The sequence below is a fragment of the Octodon degus genome, unplaced genomic scaffold, assembly GCF_000260255.1.
Source record: "Octodon degus isolate 3935 unplaced genomic scaffold, OctDeg1.0 scaffold00053, whole genome shotgun sequence".
Taxonomy (NCBI): Eukaryota; Metazoa; Chordata; class Mammalia; order Rodentia; family Octodontidae; genus Octodon; species Octodon degus.
In genome coordinates this window covers 9,831,239-9,843,845 of record NW_004524629.1, presented here as the reverse complement: position 1 = coordinate 9,843,845, position 12,607 = coordinate 9,831,239, and the positions used below count along the sequence as shown (strand labels likewise).

At 41.5% G+C, this 12,607-nt stretch overlaps 1 pseudogene; it reads right to left on the bottom strand.

Annotated features, from left to right (window-relative positions):
* Nucleotides 1–533: 533 nt before the first annotated feature.
* On the bottom strand, nt 534–1,520 carry LOC101581146 (annotated as a pseudogene).
* Between the last annotated feature and the right edge of the window lie 11,087 nt (nt 1,521–12,607).

Genomic DNA, 12,607 nt, shown 5'->3' with positions numbered 1-12,607 from the left:
TAATTTTCATGTGTATAATGCACAAACGAAAGATAAGGAGTCATATTCTGTTACTAACCATTTAAAGGAACTTAGGTTTCTGGACCCTGTGATGAAAATATGTGTTTTACAGTGGCACAGAGAGCTCAGAAATAAGCCTTTCCTGTAGGCAAGTGTTTTGCAAAGACTTCAAATAACAGAGCTTACACTGTATTTGAAACTGGGTTTGAGAACACTGTTTCTCACTATTGTCCTCTGCCCAGAAAATTTGATGTTGAAAAATCTTTAAAGGTTTACTTTAGGGAAATGTCTATCCATCCAAAAGAAAGCGTGCAAATCTTGGTTCCTACAGTATTTTTTGAGGGGGTACAGTGGGCTTTATTGCTGGTGTGCAAGGGCAGGGAGCCAGGGCTCCCAAAGCCCCTTCCTTTCTAGGGGTCCTGGGATGGAAGCTGTGAGGGGGAGATTCTCAGTGTTGGGGCTGAGTAGGGCAGTAACTTCTACAGTGTTAAGTTACATCCCTCTGGTCTCTCTGGGCTGTGGCAGGGGGGCACTTACTCCTCAAAGGCCGTGTGGACCATAAGGTCCACTACCCTGTTGCTATAGCCGAACTCATTGTCATACCAGGAAATGAGCTTGACAAAGTGGTCATTCAGGGTGATGCCAGATCCAGCATCATAGATGGAATAGTGGGTGTCACTGTTATGGTCATAAGACACAACCTAGTCCTTGGTGTAACCCAGGATGCCTTTGAGCGGAACATCTGATGCCTGCTTCACCACCTTCTTGCTGTTGTGGTATTTAGCCACTTTCTTCAGGCAGCAGTCAGGTCCACCACTGACATATTGAGAGTGGGCATATGGAAGGCCATGCCTATGAGCTTCCCATTCAGCTCTGGGATGACCTTGCCCACAGCCTTGGCAGCACCAGTGGATGTAGGCATGATGTTCTGGGCAGCCCCATGACCATCATGCCACAGCTTCCTAGAGGGTCTATCCACAATCTTCTGGGTGGCAGTGATGTCATGGACTGTGGTCATGAGTCTTCTATTATGCTAAAGTTATCATGAATGACCTTGACCAGCAGGGCTAAGCAGTTGGTGGTACAAGAAGCGTTGCTGACAATTTTGAAGGAGTTGTGATTCACATCCATCACAAACATGGGGGTACTGGTGGAAAGGGCAGAGATGATGACCCTTTTGGCATCACCCTTCAAGTGAACCCCGACCCTCTCCATGGTGCTGAAGACACCAGTAGAGTCCACCATGTACTCAGCACCAGCATCACCCCACTTGATGTTGGTGGGATCTCACTCTTGGAAGATGGAGATGACCTTTCCATTGATGACAAGCTTCCCATTCTCAGCCTGTCAGTGCCATGGAACTTGCTGTAGGTGGAATCGTACTGGAACATGTAGGCCATGTAGTTGAGGCCAATGAAGGGGTCATTGATGGCCACAACATCCACCTTGCCAGAGTTAAAAGCAGCCCTGGCAACCAGGCATCCAATATGGCCAAATCCATTCACTCTGACCTTCACCATCTTGTCTGGATCCCTGCTGGCTGCAAGGGAAGAATGGCTGTTGGTAGGCACGCAAGAGCAGAGAGCCAGTATGTTGTTAACAGTAACAACCCAACACAAAGTCCCTAATTTATTGTCTAACTTTTCTATCTCTTAGTTTTTCATCTTACTTTGTTTTGCCTTATTCCTTTTTTTTTTTCCTTTTCTTCTTTCTCCAGGGTTAACAATCTATCACTTCAATCACCTAATATTACTATCCCATTGGTCAGAATGTGTATATTTGTGAGTATGCGTTTGTGCTTATCTCAGGCAACCATGGAGGAGGAAACCTTGACTACTCTGGTCAGAAAAGTCTATTCATTTTGCAGTTGTTCCTTGCTCTGACCTCTCCTTCTCCTTCTCTTCCTAGTACTGTGCTTGGTTCTTTCATCTGTCCTCAAGGACTGCTGTTCATGTAATATCTCATCAAGCGAGCTGACTACTCATTTCTCCTCAAACTTGATAAATCAATTAAAACAATAAAGCACAGCACAATCCTTTTTATCAGGCTCTTCCTCACTGTGTCACACATTTGTTTCTGCTCTGAATAGGTTTGTGTGAATTGTGTTGAGTTTATAAAAATAGCATTAAATCAAACTTCTGTGCTGGCCATGAGTCAGTTTCCTCCTCCTGCTGGGCCAGAGGAGCATTCAGAGGCAGAAGTATGTGTCCCCATGCTTCTTGCCCTGCTGTGTGGCCTTAATCTTGCTGTGCAAGGAGCAAGCTTTCCTGCACATCGGCCTTCTTCCCAGTCCTATAATCTCCGTGTGAAAATTTCACATGAGTACAGCATCCTACAACTGAGCTGCAGCCAGACCAGCTGGCAGCAGAGTCCCAACAGGAGGCATAACACTAAGAATTAAAATCATTCATCTTCTTTCCTTCCTTTGGCAGCCAAGAGCAAACTGGATGGAAAGGTTATGAATTGCAGCATTTCCACAGAGACCACAAAAAAAGAAAAACTTTGGGGATTTAAGAAGGTGTAGACACAGTGACATAGGTTGAGATGTGGAACAGGGTTCTCTGCTTTTCAATATGGCAATTTTGCACTTGTACAATGTATACGTCATTCTCATGAATGTATTCCATGATTTCAGTCTGGTATAAAACACATTGCTTTCTGATCAGTGCTATATGGATTTAACCCTTTATTAAATGACTTGGACCAGCGATGGTGAAATGTACAGAGCTTTCAGTGATGACAAACAACCTGCTGGGGCATGAGTGGTGCAGGTTCTCCACCACTGACTGAAACTCCTTTAGGCATTGACCGAATATTGTGATTTCTGGAGGATTTTAAGATGTACATTTTTTATAGTTCTTGAGAAAATATATTGATTTAAATTGTAGTTTTAAAGTTTTATGGGCAATTTTATCATTTTGAATTTTAGAGGGTGTTTGCAACTATTCTATTGCTTATCTTCTTTCACTCTCCTTTTTCTTGAAATTCTAAACACTATATAACTCGGCCGATGAAATGCTCAGACAGTACAGTGTTTACAGATGAGCTCCACCCAGTGAAGTGTGTGTCTCTTATGAAAAAAGGTTTCTACATGGGGCTGGAAACCTATGACAGAATCCATCAGGAGGACCATCGTAAGTCATACCAGGACGTGCAACTTTTCATTGAATTACTCTAGTGAACCATTTAGAATGACTGGGACCAGAAGGTAATACAGAATTCACAGGCCAAGATTTCAGAGATTATTTTAAATATGATGCTAAAAGCAACAGTTAAGTCACCACCCTATCCCTCAACCTCATCCTGTTCTCAGTATCTATACCAAAAGTGTTTACTTTAGTCTCCCTTTTCCTTATGCATTTTTAAAGCTCTTTTAAAGAGGGCAGCTGTTAGCATAGAACATAACATTGGCCGTAATTTAAACATCAGATTTCAATAGTGGGTTCTTCATCTAAGTTTCTTAATGCTCTCAGAGCTTCATTTTCCTGATCTGTGAAATGGAATGAGTGTGCTTTGAAATTGCAGTTACAAATGAAATTATAGATATTTACACTTTCTTCTACAGTTTAGTTATGTTCCATACATCAACCTTATTTGCTATAACATATGCACACATTGCACTTTTTAAGCATAGACGGCAGTCTTTGGAGCAGCAGAAGGAAGGTAGTGTTTATCTCAGAGTTTGTATAGCTTTGATTAACTAAATATCCTAATAGAAAAAATAGGCTAAGAAAAAAAAAACAGTAACTCCTGAAATATTCTCATAGTTATACTGGGAATAGAAACTTAAGAGATGTATTAGCTTTCCATTCTAATACAGGAAAAGAAAATTGAATATCACATATTGGCATATGGTTTTCAGCCCTGTGTCATGACATTTGCAAATGGTAATTCTCTGATATAGGAAGACGTGCCAGGTGTGGCTTATGAACCACTCTGGCTACAAGTCTCCTTGCATACAGGCTGGCATAGAGTGAGGCCATTATCCCCGGGTCTCACACTTTTCACAGGAGTTGCATATAGTGATACTGACTGGCTTTGGTCATAGATAATAACAGCATCTCCCTCTAGAACAAAAGGCAGGTTTGTTTATAGTCAGGGTTAATAGACACTGCTGTGTTTCAGGGCAAAGGTCAGACCCAATTCCCACCTGTTATAGAAAATTTGGGGTTTTTTATACACCAAGATATTGTCCTAAAATGCAACCTACTGTGTAGTCCACTCTAATCCGGCAGTTTTCAAGCCAACTTTTGGATCTGAACTTAAAGAACTATGCAAATGGCGATACTCTGGTTCTTACAATTAATGTAAGCAGTGCAGTCCTTTCTCTTTTATCCAGGAGGCTACTTATAGCTCTGACCAATATGAAAATGAGACAAGATTATGTGGCGGCTGCCAAGGAGAGTACAATCTCAGACCCTTTACAATTCTTGATAGGCAGCAGCTTGCATGTCTCCCTTTGTCCTTGATTGAGGTCTCTGTAGCTGTACTCACCATTATAGATTGATGAGCTCCATGCAGTGTTGACTAAGAATGCACATTTTGCCAGCTGCCTGTCTAGACTGAACCTAAAGAGGCAGTTTCTTGTATAACCCATGTGACACAATGCAAAGGTGCAGCAGACCTAAAGTTCCATGCCATGTGCTGTGTTGGAAGTGGGAGGGAACCTACAGGTAGATCCATCCCCTTGCCACTAGTCTTCTGAGGTGCACTCTTGTGTTACACCGTGCTACAGACCGATTACATGGCCATCTTGCTAATGTACTTCTCTGTATTTGTTCTGATCCCTTTCTTCCTTGTTTCTTTTCCTTTATTTCTGCTTGCTGTGATTAGTCTGCTTGCTTTGATTAGTCCTTTTGCCACAGGCCCTGTTTCCTAAAGAATACCTGTTAAGACATGCTTAGGGTGCTTGTACCTTAATGCTTAAAACTTTGTCTTAAAGTAACTATAAAACAAATTGCCAAATGTGTGCAAAGCGGTTATCGCTGTAGATGCGTTGGTTGGACTTGGTGAGTGCCAGGGCACAGTGTGCTGACAGCGCTCCTTCACCAAAGCAGTTGGAACAGCCATGACATCAAGGTTGTTATCGCAGGCTTCCTAGAGCAGCGCCAGTGTAAGCTGGGTTGAAAACTCCTCGCAGCTTCATAAATCAAGATTTAATGTAAAGCATTACCATTGTTATTATGATAGCGCTTCCCATTCCAGGAGTGGGAACCATGTGATAAAGATATGGTATAAACCGCTGACTTATTTGCAGGAAATGTTTGGTTCTGGACTCTCCACTGATGCAGGTAACCCGGCTTTACGATTGTATCCACATTATCTCTGATGGTGATGACATTTAAGAATGAATGCCCCAGAGGTAGGTGATTAGAAAAGGAAAAAAGAAATTTATATTACTTGGGATTTGGAAGAAAGACGACCTTTGATAGCCCTGCATTCAGCTACTGCCTTTCCCACATCCCAGCTAAGAGCTGATGGTTGACAAACACCTTCAGGTGTGTTATAAGTTGAATTATGCCTTCCAAATATTGCTACATTGAGATCTTAATCCCCTTTACCTGAAAATGTAATCTTATTAGGAAATAAAGTCATTTCAGATGTAATTATCTGAGTTAAGTGAGGTAATTAGAATGAGTTCTAATAAAGTATGACTAGGTGTCCATTTTTATTTTTTCTTCACATTTTGGTGTGTTAATGCTGCATGTTAAGTCTGAATGGTGAGCACATATTGTAGGAGGAAGACAGTGTTCATGTGAAACATGTATTTTCTGCTTCTACTCTTGGAATGCTTGTTGCTGCCTGTCTTTCCAGGGAGCTCCTCTCTGTACCCATTCCCCATCCCTACAGCTGGTCCTCTGCACTCTTGTTCTGCTCTGATTATGCTCTACTGAAAGCTTTTATTCGACAGTGAGTTCAGCTGGACTGATGAGCCCTCTGGAGGAAGCATGGAAGCCTGTAATTGACAGGGCAAGGCATATAGCTGCCCTCAGCAATAGCCATCCATGCCACTATCCCCAATTTCAGCCAGGTACAATAGTTTGCTGTCTCTGTTACACTCAGAGAGGAACTCCTGAGATGTCTTTCCCTTACCTTCTCCACTCCCAGGGGCAGGATGGTGCATCCAGGGAAAAAAGAAGGGGGGCATCCCTCTCTCATGGGTTGGGACATCCCATAACCTTAACCCAAAACTTTAAGTCTCCATGGAGTGAGGAGGGATGACCCTATGGGATGTGGTATTAGATGAGGGGATCCCAGCAGTTAGAATGCAGTTTCTAACTCCAGGAAACATGTGGCCTTGTATTTTGAAAAAAGGAAGAAGGTGCTCAGATGAGAGAGAAAGATGCTTAGGTATTTTGATCCTCTCTCAGCAGTCCTGTCTCAGCTGTGTCACGGTAGAGGTGCCAGACAGTGTATCCAGGCCTTGTAGGCTTGGAGTTGCCCTGATGTCTTTATGCAAAGAGGACTGTGGATACAGATACATACAGGAAGAATGACATTTGGAGAGGAAAGCAGGGGTCACCAGGAATCTTCAGCAAGCCAAGGAAGGACAGATAGCTAGAAAAGCACCAGAAGCTAGAGGACGCATAGAGCAGATCTTTCCTCACAGGCCTCACAGGAAACAGAACTTGCCAACTCCTTGATCTCTGACTGTAACATAGTAAATTAGTAAATTTTTGTATATGCTGTCCATTCTGCAGTATGTTGTTACAGAAATTCTGTAGAAGTAAACAACATGCTGTAAACCATGCTAAGATCTAGGTATATAGAAGTGGACAAGGTCCATAGTGTTCACTCTCATGAAACTTATGATCTGTATGTCATGAGACAAATGAATAAGTTGTCGTGTATTAGGAAAGACACATACAGTATTCTACAAGAGCAAATTGGTGACATAGACTAGTGATTGCTTTAGAAAAGTCAAGAGAGTCTTTCCTCAGGACACAGCTTTTACTCTGAGACTTAAGTGTCTCCCATTGGAAGAAGTTTAGGGTTGGGAGGTTAAAGAACAGTAAGTATGTGTGAAAGTGCAGGGAACAAGGAGAGGCTAGAGAAAGAAAAGAAGCAAGACCTCTTCATCCTAGTCAGGATAGAAGGCAAGAGATAAAGAGTAAGAGAATCACATAGAGGCAAGGGGAATCATTTAATTTTAAGGGAGTGACTGCTTCTTTGTATAGGTAAAAGCCTCACTCTGACTTATGCAGAGAACAAATGGGCAGGACTGGAAAGGAGCTGAGTAGTCGCCTAGAATGTCATCCTAGTGATCTCAGTGAGAAGAGCAAATGGCCTTGGCTAAGGTCAAGGCATGGGGAATGTAGCAGACAGGACACTGGGAGATACGACTCAAAGAAGCAGCCGTAGCACTTTCCAGTGATTGGGAATATAAGGAAGAGACAGGAAAAATAGGATGATACTATGTGGTGTTTTGAGGAGATAGACAAATAGAAGAGGAACCATTAGCTAAGATGGGAAAACTATCTTCAATGTGACATTGAAGCCTTCAGCAAGTCATCTGGGTGAGCTCAGAGCTCTCACGGTGAATCACCTCCACTAAGTCCCACCTGGAGCACTGCTGCACTGAGGACTAAGCCTACCACTTCTGAGGTAAAACATTTCAGATCCAAGCTATGACAAATGCCATGCCTGCCATCTGATTGAGCTGATATAAATGATGTCACTAAAGGGCCAGACATCCTCCACGGAGACAACCTTAGAGCTTGAGAGGTGGTCTATCTTTAGCCAAACAGTAGTGAAACCCACAGTGAAAAGACTCCTTTGAGAATTGGTGGCTGAATACCATGCAAGTGTGGGAAGACAAGAACATTTAGTGTGAAGGAAGGGAAAAAGTAAGACACTATCAACCATGTATTCCATGACAGAAAGGGAATTCTTTGTGGTGTGGGACGGCAGGACAGCCTGGATGTGGTGGAAGGGATCTTCTAATGAAAGAGACAAGGAAGTAAGCAGATCTAGGAGCTCTAATGATTCTGAGAACAGTGTGTGAAACCCTGGAGCCACCAAAAATGATTCGGGCAGGAGACACCATGAGGCAATGTTACTATGTACTCAACCACAGAAATGTTGAAATATTTTGAAAGCACAGTGGAAGAAGTTACAGAAGACTTTGTGTTTATTCAGATGAACTGAGTCTAGAGGAGAAATACATTTAATAGAAATAATTCAAGAAGAAATATGTACACATGATTTATGGTAAGTAGAAGGCAATTAAGGATAAATTGAATTAAAAGGGAAGAATCCTTCAAACCACAGGAAGTTGAAGCAAGTTTTTGACTGAGTGGTTTATAATTATACACATGGAACTGGAAGCACACTTGACTCTGCTTTCTTCCATCCACTGATAGTCTAACACTTCATCCAATTTTCCTTTTACACTGTCTACAGTCTTATATTCATGTTTGTTTCATGGCAAATAATGATTCCAGTATGCATAAGTCATATAGAGACAGGCTACTCCCCATGAGTTTAAGGCTAACCAGACACTATGCAGATAATTTAAATATTACATAGAAGAACGCATGATAGTCTTCAAATCCCTTGAGTACTAGACTATAAAATGCTGAGATAAACTGAATAAAACTCGTGGCCAAGAATATATCTTATGACAAGGACCATAAACATTGGAAAACATGCCCAGTTCTGAAGGGAATGGTTAGCTCTTTCTAAAACTTAACTAGAAAACAATAGCTTCTCAGGTCTTAAAATAAAGCTCTTACTAAAGCTCTGCTTTTGGTGGAATATGTATTTTAGCTTACAAGTATCATCTTTTTAAAACATTCCATGAGAGAACATTACACAGGGATGTTGGAAAGAAACATACCTAAAATTGCATTTACACTGAAAGTATTTTCTTGCTATGTTTTCTTCTTTTTGAAGGAGCAAGAAACTGAGATATAAAAATGCTAATGAGACTCATCTGTATTTAAAGAGCAATCCATAGGTAACACATTTTCAAGTGAAAGGCTGAATATTGGTGGCAGCATGTCCTACTCAGAAAGTTGGTAATATTTCCGTGGTGAGCTGTGAAGTTTGCTACATCAATCCATTTTATGGAAAAATAAATTAATTGTGATATTTAAGAGTTTGATGAATTGAGTTGGAATTTATATTCCTTTCTCTGTCAACTCTCTCTTTCTATGGCCACTTTGACACATTCATACCTAGCCATAAGGTGGGTGTTATATTAACGCAGTAAAAATGCTATTGGAATTAAAATAGCAATAACTAACATTTGTATTACACTTTATAGCTATTGAGTTTTACTAGCACCTCTCATTCATTAACTATCATGCAAGCCAGTATTACTATTATTTGCATTTCTCTTTTACTCTATAAAGGCTCAGAAAGTATAGAGTTGGCTGAATCACAAACCAAAAACAGCAATTGGGACTCTGAACTTATGTGGCTACAATTCTATATTTTTTTTTCCTTTTCCTCCTTAACTGTTCTAAACTATACCAAAAAATTGGATACTGTTGGCCCTTCTTCGAAGACTATCCAGTCAAGAACAATTTCTCCTTATCTGAGCTATAAATTGTCATCAGAAAAAAAAATTGTAAGTACTTGATTCATTTAAAATGTATTAACCTTTGAATTTTTGGAATGTTTTGGGTGTACAGAAGACTAGATGCAATCCTGATTAACTTAAAGGGTGGAGGCGAAGTCACCATCAGGCATCAGGCATCTGCATTTGTCGGTCACATAGTATCTTATTTTCCCAGCACACAGAGTTTGCAATTCTGTCTCATCTAGAGTACTCTTATTTGTTAAATGAACATAATCATAGGAGAAAAGATTAACTCACGTTCCCTTCCTTTCATTTGTTAGCTGTGTTGACTTAGAAAAATCACTGCATCATTAATCCTCGGTTTTTAATTTGTGTAATGGATGACCGTATTTCCATAACTGTACATGCTCTTTGTCCTGGATTTAAGGTAGTAGGGGCTGAGATTATCCCTGAGAATTCATAGTGATTAGCATAATGGAGGCATCTCTGCTATTTCTGCGGTAGGTCTTAGAAATTACCCAATTGCTGCTTCTTGCTTTGGAAGTGCATGCCCCAAACACGAGTGGGGACTGGCATTTAGAGTAGCATGAGGTGGTATTTAAGCATTTACACACTCTCTCCCATGACCCCTTCTCATAACCCTTTTCCTGCCATGGGCTGAGAGCCCTGTAGAAGAAGCTGTCCCATTTCATAATCCCTACATGTACCAGCATAAGTGCTTTCATGTGATCCAGTAATTCCTCATTACTGTGAAAGCATCCCCGGAAATTTCCGAGCCATCAGCAGGCTCATATGGTGTGTGGTAAATGCCTTTTTCTCTGTCTGCTAGCTCAGGTGATCAGAAGGTCTTTCTGATGTGCTGAAATCAAATGAATGCAACTTGGAACCACCTGAATCAAAAAGTAAATAATTCTCTCTGTGCTTTGTTTGTGACATCGAGGTGTCATAAAGCAGAAAGAAAAGAAATGAGGCTTGTGATAATTTTTGCTGTGTTGGGTCTTTTCCATTCATAAGATAACTGTGATCATCAGCTACGCCTGAGAGACACAGGCAGTCTTCAGCGCTGGGGCATGGGAGTCACGCTGCATAATAAGGAGGGATCCTAGCAACAGAATCAAAGCAAATGTTTTTTTTTTTTCTTTAAAAACCATTTTTACTGAAATTTTTATAAAGATGAAAGTTGATAGGGTGGTTCTTTCAATAAAATATTAATGGGACTAATCAGGCATGCTGGCTTCATAAAATATATTTTGTGCTGAGTTAGCTAAAATAATAGCTTTTAAAAATCACACACACAAAAACTATAGCTACTAGCTGCAGCTTTATTCATTCTGCAAAGGAAAAAAAATTGGTAGATCAGTGTGGGCTCAGGAGTTAAATTTGTCTGGGCTCAGCTTCCAACTCTGTAACTTCCTTGCTGTGTAATCAGAGGGAAGCCAAAATCCCCAGACACACAGTTTCTACCTGGGCAAACTGGGGAGGATGAAGAAGATGCTGCCTGCACTTCTTGAGATGCTATAGGAAGGTAGCTTCACACAGAAGTGTGCGTATCACAGAGGCTCTGTCAGTAAATGGGAGCTGCTTTCATCTTAATCATTTATTTTCTAAAAATTATTTATTGGATTTCATACTTGAACAAGTCATGACCAGAAAAGAAAGGAGAATATGATAATCTTTGAAATCAAGGATCTCATCCTCAACAACACAACACAGGGGTTTCACTGGTACCCCGGGTGCTCAATTTGAGGGAGCCAAGCCCAGGGTACTGAGGCCACATGAAGTAAGGGAAATCTAGTAGCTTGGGGTGCAGGGGAGAATTGCTGTGATCCAGGGCCTTCTTAGCAGGAAAAAAAATAGGGAGTCAACTGCAGTAGAAGTTGGAAAAATTTTAATGTAAAGAAACACAGAGCAAATGCATATTTATCGATGTGTAGCTCAGCATGTCCATCATAGCTGTGCTACTGTGCTGTGTTAGAGAGAACGCAGTTACATGAATGGACGTGGCTGGCTTTAATTTACAGAAAACAGGCCTGTGTCATTGAGGTCTCTTCAAGGAACTAGAACTTAGAGGTGTGTGTGTGTGCGTGTGCATGCATGTGTGGTTGTGCACACGTGTGCATGCACGTCTGTGCTTGCATGTGCATGTGCATGTAAAGGGCAGGGAGGAACAGAAGGAAAAGGAAAGGGGAGAGAGAAAGAGAGAGAGAGAAACACAGACACAGACACAGACACAGAGACAGGGACAGAAACAGGGAAAGAGACAGGGACAACGAGAGACACTGATTAGATCCCTGAAATAAAGAGGTTGGCAAGTCCAAAATTTGACAGTAGATGGACAAACAGGAGACCCAGGAAGGAGCATCCATGTTATAACTCCAACATTGCTGTAAGATTTTCCTCTTGCTTGGGAGAGGTCAATGTTTTGTTAGATGTAGATAATCTAAGAGGGCCATGCCAGCTCATGGAGGACAATTTGTCTTAGTCATGTCTGCTGATGTAAGTGGGAATCTCATTCTCAAGCACTCTAACCTGATTCAATTTGAACCATCACAAGGCTGCAGGCAGATCTGGCTTCCTACATTTCACTTCTCCCTGAGCTGGAGAGCTGGAGAAAGTATCCTCCCTGCTCAGGTCTGACAAGAGTGAAGCTCTTTTTTGAAAAACAGTAGCATGCTGACTTCAAATTATTGTGGGTTAGCCAATGAGTGTTTCACCAATCTCTAAAGACCAGGACAGGGAAGCTGGAGAGAGCTGAGATTGGCATTGGCTAACTAACCCTGGACAACCCTTTCTATGCAACACTGGGAATGTTCTAGTCACAGTCTACTTTTCTGCATACCCTAAGGGGAGATGAAAGAGGAAAGCCAGGACTCACAGTGTGAGACTGCTTTCTCTTCTAGCAAGAAGGCCTGTAGGAAGAGGGAGGTGAGCAGAGAAAAGGTTGCCTTGCAACCTTCCTAACAGGGTAAGCAAAGGTATGAGGAAGAGGGAGTTCTTGGTGCCACTCCCAGTTTGATTCAGTGATTTGTTCAGATTCATGTGGAAAGGTTCTATATCTAGGCAAAGGTATGAGGATGGGGA